A 10,827-nucleotide genomic window follows, 5' to 3' on the forward strand; every position below is an offset into this window, starting at 1 on the left:
GATGTAACTCCAAGAACACAAATCAGTCTTCAAGAAAGTAGTCAAACAAATATGGAGACATTGAAGTGGAAAAACAAACAAGCGGATATCTTCTGGCAAGTTACCTAGGCACAAAAATTTCATGGATTTTGTTTCATAAGATCTCTTTGTTGAATTCTTCCAACATTTGCCTTCAGTTATCTTAAGATTACTGCCTGGTGCGCATATTTACCTTGAAAAAGTAAACTGAATAATCACAGTTGCATCCTGGGGTTCAGTCCTGGAGAACTTGTATTTATTTGTTGAAGTAAACAAATACTTAGTAAAGTACCCAAGAGCCTCTAAGACTCTGGGCCTCTGATTTATCTTCCAGTAAGGAGATGCAGATGGCATGTTATGATTTTTCACAGAATCTCCCCCAAAACAGGAACTGGCAAACAATATCATATTAATGATACTACTGGGTTCCTGTAATAACACCCACAGGAGAAGAGAATATCTGTTCACTATTTTCTTTTAGTGTTGACCWTGTACAGAAACAATAATGAGGCCTTCCTCAAAAACTCTTATCTCTGCTTTTGAAGATTATTAGTCTATAGTAGTCCATGATTTATAGTCCATAAAAAGAGCTGTTAATTAAACAAATTGCTAAACACACTTCTGTAGGATTAAATCTTTCTCTTAGAAAGAGCAATCCAATAATTCTCCATCTCCAATTTCACAAAGACTTTGAGTCTTTTACCTCCTGAAAAACACGTATCAAGAAAAAATTGAAATGAAACAAAAACTCTCAGAATTCACAGAAGAACTGGCTTTCCTCATTGGGTCAGTTTGGCAATCCAGACTAAGAGAAAACTCCTGCTAATTCAATTCCATACAGGGAAGAAAGGATAGTAAAGCCAAGTGTCGTCCCAGTCTTCCTTGGTCAACTCTCTCTTGTACAGAAAAGATTCCAACCTACAACTGGAAGGTTTTTCCAGGCTGCAGCAACAAAGATTTCAGAAGTCTCCTCATCTGTCTCTCCTTTGAACTTAAAAGCTTGTGTTACCTTAGTCTTATAAAAATTGAACATTTTTAATCTGTGCTTTTGCCTATATATACTTCTCTAGTAAAAATACTATATCTTAACTGTTTATGCTGCAATTCTGGAGAAAAATACATTAGGAATTTAAGTCGTTTCTGACATGCAGAGACTGTGAATTCAACTATAGGCTATGATAAATACAGACTTCATCTTTCCTAATTAAGCAGTGTTTTTCCAGTGCACTTGAGACCAACTTTCTTTAATAAAATTGAATCTGATAGCCTGTTTTAGTAACCCTGGGATTCTCTCTATCTTGTTTATGTGAAACACTTCACAAAGCCCACTATAAATTTACTTACAATTGCATTATAACTGCATCACTTGTCATGTGCTATTCCCTAAATATTTAAGAGTTTAATAGTAGGAGACAACTTAGATAATAAAAAGTCTCCTTTATGATAGAATAATCTGAAAGGATTAAGAATTTTGTTTGTTTTAACTTTTATTTCATATAGTGGATAATAAAAATAGAAGAAATCATAGAAGGCTTAAGGTTGGACAGCACCAAAGGTCATCTGGAGCCATCGTGGTCATCCAACCCTCCTGCTCACGCAGGGTCACCTACAGCACGTGGCACAAGGCTGCATCCAAGCGGGTTTTAAAGATCTCCAAAGGAGGAGAATCYACAACCTCTCTGGGCARCCTGTTCCAGGGTTTGGTCACTCTCACTGTTAAAAAATGTATTTTTAAGTTGCTGTGGAAATTCTGATGCTTCAGTCTGTAGCCATTTCCTCTAATCCTATCTCTCTGGTCATCACTGAAAAGAGGCCACCCCCCTCCTCCTCACTGCCTCCCTTGAGGTATTTATACACACTGATCAGGTCCCCCCTCAGCCTTCTCTTATTCAGAATGAACAGGCCCAGCTCCCTCAGCCTTTGCTCATTGGGCAGATGTTCCAAGCCTCTGATCATCCTCGTAGCCTTGCRCTGGACTCTCTCCAGCAGCTCATCCCATGACACCCATGTTCTTCTCTGCAGAACTGCTCTTCAAAAGGTCAGTCCCCAACTTGTACTGGTGTCCGGGGTTATTCCTCCCCAAGTGCAGGACCCTGCACTTGCCCTTGTTGAACTTCATGAGGTTTCTCACTGCCCAGTCCTCCAGTCTGTCCAGGTCCCTCTGGATGGCAGCACAGCCCTCAGGGCTATCAGCTACTCCTCCCAGTTTGGTATCATCAGCAAACTTGCTGAGGGAGCACTCCAGCCCTTCATCCAGGTCGTTAATGAATAAGTTGAACAGGACTGGACCAAGGACTGACCCCTGGAGGACACTGCTAACTACAGACCTCCAACAGGACTCCGCATCACTGATTACCACTCTCTGAGCCCTGCCATCAAGCCAATTCCTAATCCACCTCCTCGTCCACTCATCTATCCCACACTTCCGAACCTTGCCTAGGAGAATGTTGTGAGACATTCTCCTAGGTGTTTTGTGTTTTTGACAGTGTCGAAAGCTTTGCTTAAATCCAGATAGATGACATCCACTTCTCTGCCCTCATCTATCCAGCCAGTCACTCCATCATAGAAGGCGATCAGTTTTAGTCAAGCATGATTTCCCTTGGTGAATCCATGCTGGCATGGAGCACCTTCTGCACCCGAGCACTTTCTCCTCCATGTGTCTGGAGACAGCAGCCAGGATGAACTGTTCCATCACTTTACCAGGGATGGAGGTAAGGCTTACCAGCCTGTAGTTGCCCAGGTCCTCCTCCTTGCCTTTTCTGAAGACCGGAGTGACGTTGACTAACAGAGATTACTTATGAGGAAACTTTTCAAAGAAACAAGATATCTTTGTAAAATATTTGAACTTCTCCTTGAAGTAGTTAAAATATCTCTTTCACTTCCCACAAACAAAAAGCATAATGGCCACCCCTTCTGCTCAAAGCTGGTGGATGCTCTTGCCATCCCTGTGAGCTATCTCATTAAGCAAGAGAGTGTGAGAGTGTGAGAGTGTGAGACCCAGAGAAACACATTCTACACAAAGAAATGCATTTACATTGCTCTGTGCTTAGCAAACTCATTGGGAAGAGGACATTTCTAGGATCTAGTTGCTAATAGCAGCATACATTGGTCATCTAATCATTGGATAAATGGGATAAAAGTAATAGGTCATCTGAGAAGCAATGACTAGAATTCCCTCAATGCTGCCTTGCCTCAACTCAGGGCTCTAGCTTGAACCACAGCATCATATGTACATATATGCGCTCTATGAAGAGCCAGACCTGCACTATGGGAAAGCCACAGATAAGTGAGGCCATAGTCCGTTCTGTTTGACGACCAAACAACTTTCCATTATGTGATAGGGGAAGATAACCCCCCACAGTTCAAATAAAAATAAAATAATAATAATAATAATAATAAAGAATAGATTTAGCCATAATAGGAACCTATAAGACAGAAATAGACAAAGGAACAAACTGATGGACACTTGTAAAGTGTGGATTCATTTCCATTCAAACTGACGACCTAATTGAATCTTTTAAGTCAAAAGCAGATTGCCCTGGGTCCCTCCTTTGTGCTACAGAAGAGTCACTTCCAAAAGGCAGTTTACTTAAGGTATGACTCACCCTTTGCCTGTGTCTGTCTGTCTCTCTCTATTGTGTGAAAAAATTAGTCAGCACTTAATGTCCTACCTGACGCATCTCACCCAGACATCCAAAGAAAAAGAAATTCAAAAACATTTTGCTCAGCATCTACCCACTTTAATATATATATATGTATATGTGCACATGTACACAGAAAATACGTTATTATGGAACACTGAAAGACTAAAATAGAGCTCAGAACCATAACTGTCCTGCATTGCAATCTACAACACTTTAATTATCCTATTACCTGGAGTACACAGCTTTATTCTAATGAATCCTCTGGCATAGGAAAAGTAAAGCTATTTCAGACTCCTATATTATTATGCAATTCAACACCACCTCGCATCTGTCAAAAAACAGCAAGAGTCTTTAGAGCACACTTGTGTTAACTCAGGTTCTGTAACATTTTTTTTGTTTATTTCTTTGTTTCTTAGGTTGTTTACTTTGGCCTCTTCTGAGACCACAGACATGCAATAATTAAGGCATTGCATACTACTGAGTGGAACACAACACTGAAGTTGAATCTCAAGGTCCAAAACACCAAGTCAAAGTGTGTGCTAGTGTTATTCATGCTTTTCTATTGAAATGGTCCTGAAAACAGCAGGAGTGGATTAGTTTCTATGTATTTTGCATGACTGTCACAAAAAAAAACCCTTTCATATTTGTTTTTCCAAGCATGGTGTTTACAACAGGTGTCTCCTATTGATGCTGTCATACAAAACCTTCAACAGATTATTTTTCAGCATCATAAACAAAGGTCACTCTTGGTGACATATAACTAAGAGTTATTTCCCTTGATTGTACAAGACTTCAGTGAGAAATTGCAACATGCGAACGGAAGAATACATTCTGTCTTAGTTCATCCATCCATAATTTGATGACAATTTGCTTTCTGGGAATGGATTTTGGGAGACAGGCAAATATTCATGAAAAATGTTTGTCACTGTCTATTCTAGAACTAGTCTGTGTGAATGCAAAGGAAAAAACACATATTGCAGCCATATTAACACCCAAGCCTACTGCCATTGATACTACTGCGGAAACAACCTGCAAAACAAAGAGCATCTTCAAACCTCAAGCAGCAGGCCACCTATACAAAATCTTGTCATTATTTATTTAAAATAAAACAAGAAAATGTCATTGATGCAAACTTCTTTTCAGGAAAATGCTTAAGAAAATGACAGCTTTAGATGACCTTGCTCTAATCAAACCATCCATAGAAAAAATCAGTGTTGCATAAGCTTTCATAAGCATTTAACAAAAATAAGATATGAATACCAAGAAGGATAAAGAATTGTCAAGGAGGTACAAGGCAATATTAGAAAGAATAATGGGCTGAAACCAGCGATGGAGACTTACACTGAATATTAGACAAATTTTCTTACTGRATAAACCTTGAGCTTGTTCAGTATCGTATAAAAATCTTAAGAGCTCTGCTCTAATATCTATTAACACATCAAAATACATCCTGCATTGGTGTTCTATAGTCCATACTTTAATCTATGCAACACACACTATGTGGTGCATTCCTGAAGATGAGCATGTGAATATAGAGATCTTATGCATGCTTATCTCACTGAGGCCTCAGAAGAACTGAGAAGGGGGGCAGAACCCTTGCACCGCAGTGTGAAAAYAGGGCAACACGTCTTCTACCTCAATTACAGATCTAAATGAATAAAAGTTTTAAAATTGACATTAGAGAGCTTTTAGCTAAGAACTTTTTAAAGTATGGTTTATAAAACAGTGCAGCATGCAAATTACCTCTATGCTAGTAGAAACTACAGGACATGTCTCGGGAGACTGTTATTCTGACTAAATYGGTTGTCTAGGTTAGGTTAAGAGGTACATTTTAAAAGCATGTGCCTGCCTGACATATTGAAGCTATATCAACAATAACTGGCAAAAATGCWAATAGTTAAGGAGACAGCTAAGGACACTGAAATTTAAATTCCTCTTTTTTAATGTGAATGCTTGCCTTTTGTGGGAAATTTAATTAAAACACTATTTGAGAAGTTAGAGGACAGCTTTTCTTTGTTTTTATTCTTTGCTTATGCTTATGACTGTTCAACAGTTTAAGTGATGCAGAACGAATGTTAATAGTAAATTGTTGGAGTGTGATAATTGATTTCTTTATTAATAAAGGAGATTTAATGCTCCGTGGAAGGTTTGATCTGACTCACCATTAGAGACTCTTTTTTAAACGCAGTTCTTCACCTTGAAGGATGCTTATTCCTCTTACTAAGCATAAGTGCCTTTGCACAACTGCTCATCATATGTGGGATGTGATATTTTGGAAGAGCTAAGTGCTTAACACTGTCATTAACTTCCTATGGGATTGTGCTCAGCACTTCTAAGTGCCAGTTATGTAGAAAATGAATTTGTTCTGCCATTAAATATGCGGATGACTAAAATGCAAGGAGACCACAGAGAGTTTATGATGAAGGAAAGCAGGGGGGCAAGTCTGTTTGCAAATGCACAAGCAAGAAGCCTTTGCAGCAGGTATCTTTGAGAGTCTAAGTGGAGAACAGTAACAGAGGATTCAGGATACAGGCACAGGATGACACCAGAGACCCAGGGGTATAGATACAAATCAAGAATTTAAATTAGTGGCCACTGAAGGAGTAAAAGCTTGAGAACTGCATAAAAACTATTATAAGATTACACATATAAAATATTACCTACATGGGGAAAGCAAGATAGAGATAATGAGCAGCTATAAAAAATGACAGTCACAACCCCTACAAGAAGAGGAAGAAAGGAGAACCAGAAAGATGATTTGTTCTGCCATCTAGGATAGGACACCAAACCTGATCCAGTCCTTCACTTTTCTTAAGCAAAAAACTGCTTTTTCCCTTGTCATTCACCACATTTTGCCACCAATTTTTCAGCAATCATATATACAGCATTATCTTTCCCTGTATTTTGGGTTAAGCTCAATGGTATTTTAAAAAGCAATGTGCATGGGTGTATGTGTCCTCTGCTCCAGCCTCTCCATATGACAAAAAAAAAAAAAAAAAAAAAAAGGAAACCAATACTGATGAGAACTCTTAGAAGAAAAACTCAGTCTCTTTATTTTGGTAGATCCTTTGGGAAGAACCACAACTGAAGATATGGTGGCAATAAGTAACAAGAAAAAGAGAAAGAAAAAAGAAAAAAGAAAAAGAAAAAGAAAAAGAAAAAGAAAAAGAAAAAGAAAAAGAAAAAGAAAAAGAAAAAGAAAAAGAAAAAGAAAAAGAAAAAGAAAAAGAAAAAGAAAAAGAAAAAGAAAAAGAAAAAGAAAAAGAAAAAGAAAAAGAAAAAGAAAAAGATTACAGAGAGAGAGGATTTCAAATTCAGGTACTTTCAAAGGGCAGTAAAGCAGCCTTGCTTTATTAAAGGTGCACTTCCAAGATCACATCTGTGCAAGCTGAGCTTTCACTCTGATAGGCATTATCAGTGCCTCAGATGAACTGTGTGTACACATGTCAAGTCCATTTGTTTAAATCACCTTCAGCAAACAAGAGGTGAAAAAAGAACAAACTGGAAAGTGTTTGAAAATTGCTGGAGGGCAATTTTGAATGCTATTAAAGTAACAGTTTTTCTAGCATATAAAAAAGGACCTCCATAAGGAGGACACAGATGTACTCTAGAAACTCACACAGGATGGCAAAACATTTTTAATATATGTTACCACATGAAATATTTATCTCTTGTATGTTACTATTTGTATGAGAGTTGTTAAAACTCATTTTAGACTTACTAATGGCTTATGTCAAACAGAAATAAAAAAATGTAAGCACCAAAGCTACAGCTATTTGTTATATTCTGAAAAAATGGGGCCAAAACTGCCATCTAGTGTAGATCTGACTCTACAGATCTGACAAGCACATATTCCTCACAAGTTACTTAATTCCTCAACAAGTCCATCAAAAGAGAAGGTTACTGATGTCAGCTTTTTCAGATATACAAAAATAGTTAGCATTTTCAGTTAGCATAGTTAGCATTTTCAGAAACCATATTTATCCTCAAGCTTTACTATCATTAAGAGAGTAATTCTAGCACAACACTTTTTGTTTGTATTTTAAAAATGGAAAATGAAAAATTTCCTTAAAACTAAATTATTCTGTCATTCTTATTCTGTGATTGTAGGACAGGCAGATATACATTTTGATATGATTAAAATATAATGGGCAGGAGAGTATTTCTGCAAGGTATAAAAACCTTGAGAAACCTCATCTTTTGTGACTCTTTCTGACAAAGGCTCTGATGTTCAGTAATCTGGTGAGCTCATTCAGCAGCCTCTCATCAGCCCTCAGCAGAGGCTTTTGGATGTCTCTCCTGTAACCATATAGCAACATGTTTGAGCTACTTTATATTTACATAAATGATTAAAATTTCCCCTCAAGTTAAAAAAAATGCTTAAGAATATCTAGTAGATATCTAGTAGATAGTTGATTTTGTTTTCCTTGTCACTTTTTAATGCATACTGTTATCTACTAGATATTCTTAAGCATTTTTTTTAACTTGAGGGGAAATTTTAATCATTTATGTAAATATAAACAAAATCAATCAAATAAAAGCCATTGAGGGACAGAATGCCTCAGTAGAAAATAAAAATAATAATAATAGTAATTAAAAGACACTGTCAGTATATTCCTTGAAAGGACAAGACTATCTAATATTTGGGTATTTTATTGAAAATTTATAAATCTTATATACATGGGAAATAGCCTGGATATTTAAAATCACAAGTTATTATTGATATGTTTATGTTTTACATCTTAATTTCTACTTATATTACAGATGAATACAAAATAGATAGTAAACTGGTCTCTATCTGCCATAGAAGTCAACCACATAAATATAGTGACCACATAAATATAAAAAAATAGAAGTCAATCACATAAATATAGTTTCAGCATGTGTGGACATACTATTCTGAAATCAATTTTTTTTGTTATAAAATTCACTAAGAATACAATAATATTCCTCAATAAAGTGACTGTTATTCCAGATTAGAGGAGCATTCAGGAAATGAAAGCAGAATGGCCACATGCTACAATATTGYTTGTGCAATCCGCATACCAAAAATTTTCAAGGTAATTTTGCTCCTTTAATATGTCTTGCCATGTGCATGCATTCCTGCCTTAATAAGAAGGCCCTGATACATAAATAAGGCCTTCAAGCAAGTGAGGAAAAATGCAAGGTGAAGGGAAATTCCAGCTTGTAATGGGCCATTCTTGGAACATGATTCCAGCAAACCCTCAAATTTACAGAACACTTTGCAGCTGATCTCCCCTGCTGCACACCACACAGAAACATTTTCTCTAGCAGTATCACAGACAAAATCACATGGAGAATTTAAAATTATACCCATCCATTTGATGTGCTCCCTAAAACAAACTAGAAGGAGAGGAAATATCGCTTCAATATGCTATGAAAGCCATAGAATGTGTTCTGCTTCAACCTTCTGATTTATCAATTAGTATAGAGATGTAAAACTCCAACTGACTTCAGCGGGAGTGCTACACTTGAAAATACAGAAGAATCCAAATATATCTTAACTTTGGTTAGATCTCTTCCTTCTACATTCTCTAAACATGTGCAAAAACAAGACCACTTCTAGTTTTTCTCATTGGGCAGTCACTCCCTCCTAGTGATATAATGGAAAAATCTGCATTAGCTGCCATTGTGGCCAACACCAGATTGCAACTTAAAACCAGAAGGCTACAACTGAGGCTTCTAAATAGAACAGAGACTTATCTAGAGGTAGAATAGTTAAGAGTGTATCTATCATGTCATCTCTTCATGATACCAGTAGCATAGGACTAGATCCTGAAACAGTCTGGTCACGCACARAATTTTCTGAATCCTGATGCTCTGAACGATGACAGACAAGAATTCATCCACAGCTTCAAATGTTGTTCCTGTCAATAAACATATCATTTTTCCCAAATGCAGAGCAGAAACAATATGTGTGGCATATGCTCTGTGGTAAGTGTTAACAAATACACTTTTTTCTGCAGCAACCAGATATTCTGCATGCAGATAGGTTTGTTTATAACTCCTCTCTCTCAAAATATCTTCATTATTTGCATGTACAAAGACAGGGGGCAAAGTAAAAAAAAAAAAGAAAAAAAAACAATAAAAAAGAAAAAAAAGTGATGGCTCTTTGTTTTGTTTAAACAAAAGAACAAACTAAACATCTTAAAGTCATTCTACTTACAGATTGAATTTTGCTTTTCCAAACCATGGCATTTTCCTGTAAATAAGCATGCTAAGTTGAAAGTTTCCGTTGTAATTACTCATACAGCTTCTTTACAGCAATTTTTATGTATGATTTAGAAGAGCTAATAATTTTAAATGGTCTAATCATTAACACAGRCACAACCCTAGTTCAGCCTCTGAAATGTTCTACCATTATGTCATATAAAACTCATATAGCCCATTACCCATAAAGGGAGCAGGCATGGCASTATCTAAAGTAGCTCACTGCTCATTTCTTACACATGAAAAGAAACTTCATTATCATCTTGCAGAAATTATAAATTTCTGCACTGATCTATTTTGGTAGCTGAAGGTGTCAAAATGCTAATTTTTCATATTGTTCATATCATTTTTCATATTAATACTAGTAACTTTGTCATCACTACAGTTTGCATAGTGTGTATATMTACTTATATATATACATATACACATACACAAATTTTAACATGCCTATACTCCACCACCAGCTTGAGATTAATGATATTTTATAAGCCATTGAAGAAGAGAAAGTACAATATAGTACTCTGTTCTCTACAAAATGAACATTTGCTCCRAAAGCAAGCCCAAGAGCCTTACCAGATTTCCCCGAACTCTGTTWTTAAGAAGACAATGGTCAATCGTCTTCTGGACAATGGCCAAGAAGATATGGCCAATTGGTAATCAAATCAGATATACATATAATATTGTATTATTGCAACAGTATATACTCTTTTTATGATTGGGCACCATTAGGATGTGCTTCTTTTCCTCACTCCATTCCTCTGCATTATTATCCCTGTATGCGTTCTGTGCAGCGCTGTAATTCCTTAATATTAATATTCCACTCCAAAACTGCAAATTGATAGAGTAAAATCCTCATTATTGGAACACTCTGTCAACCAGAACGAGCAGATGTCCTGATGAAGAGAGGAGCTTATTTAAAAAGAAAATCAGTAAC

Source organism: Nothoprocta perdicaria, unplaced genomic scaffold (genome assembly GCF_003342845.1).
Source record: "Nothoprocta perdicaria isolate Ctin4 unplaced genomic scaffold, notPer1 scaffold_19, whole genome shotgun sequence".
Taxonomy (NCBI): domain Eukaryota; kingdom Metazoa; phylum Chordata; class Aves; order Tinamiformes; family Tinamidae; genus Nothoprocta; species Nothoprocta perdicaria.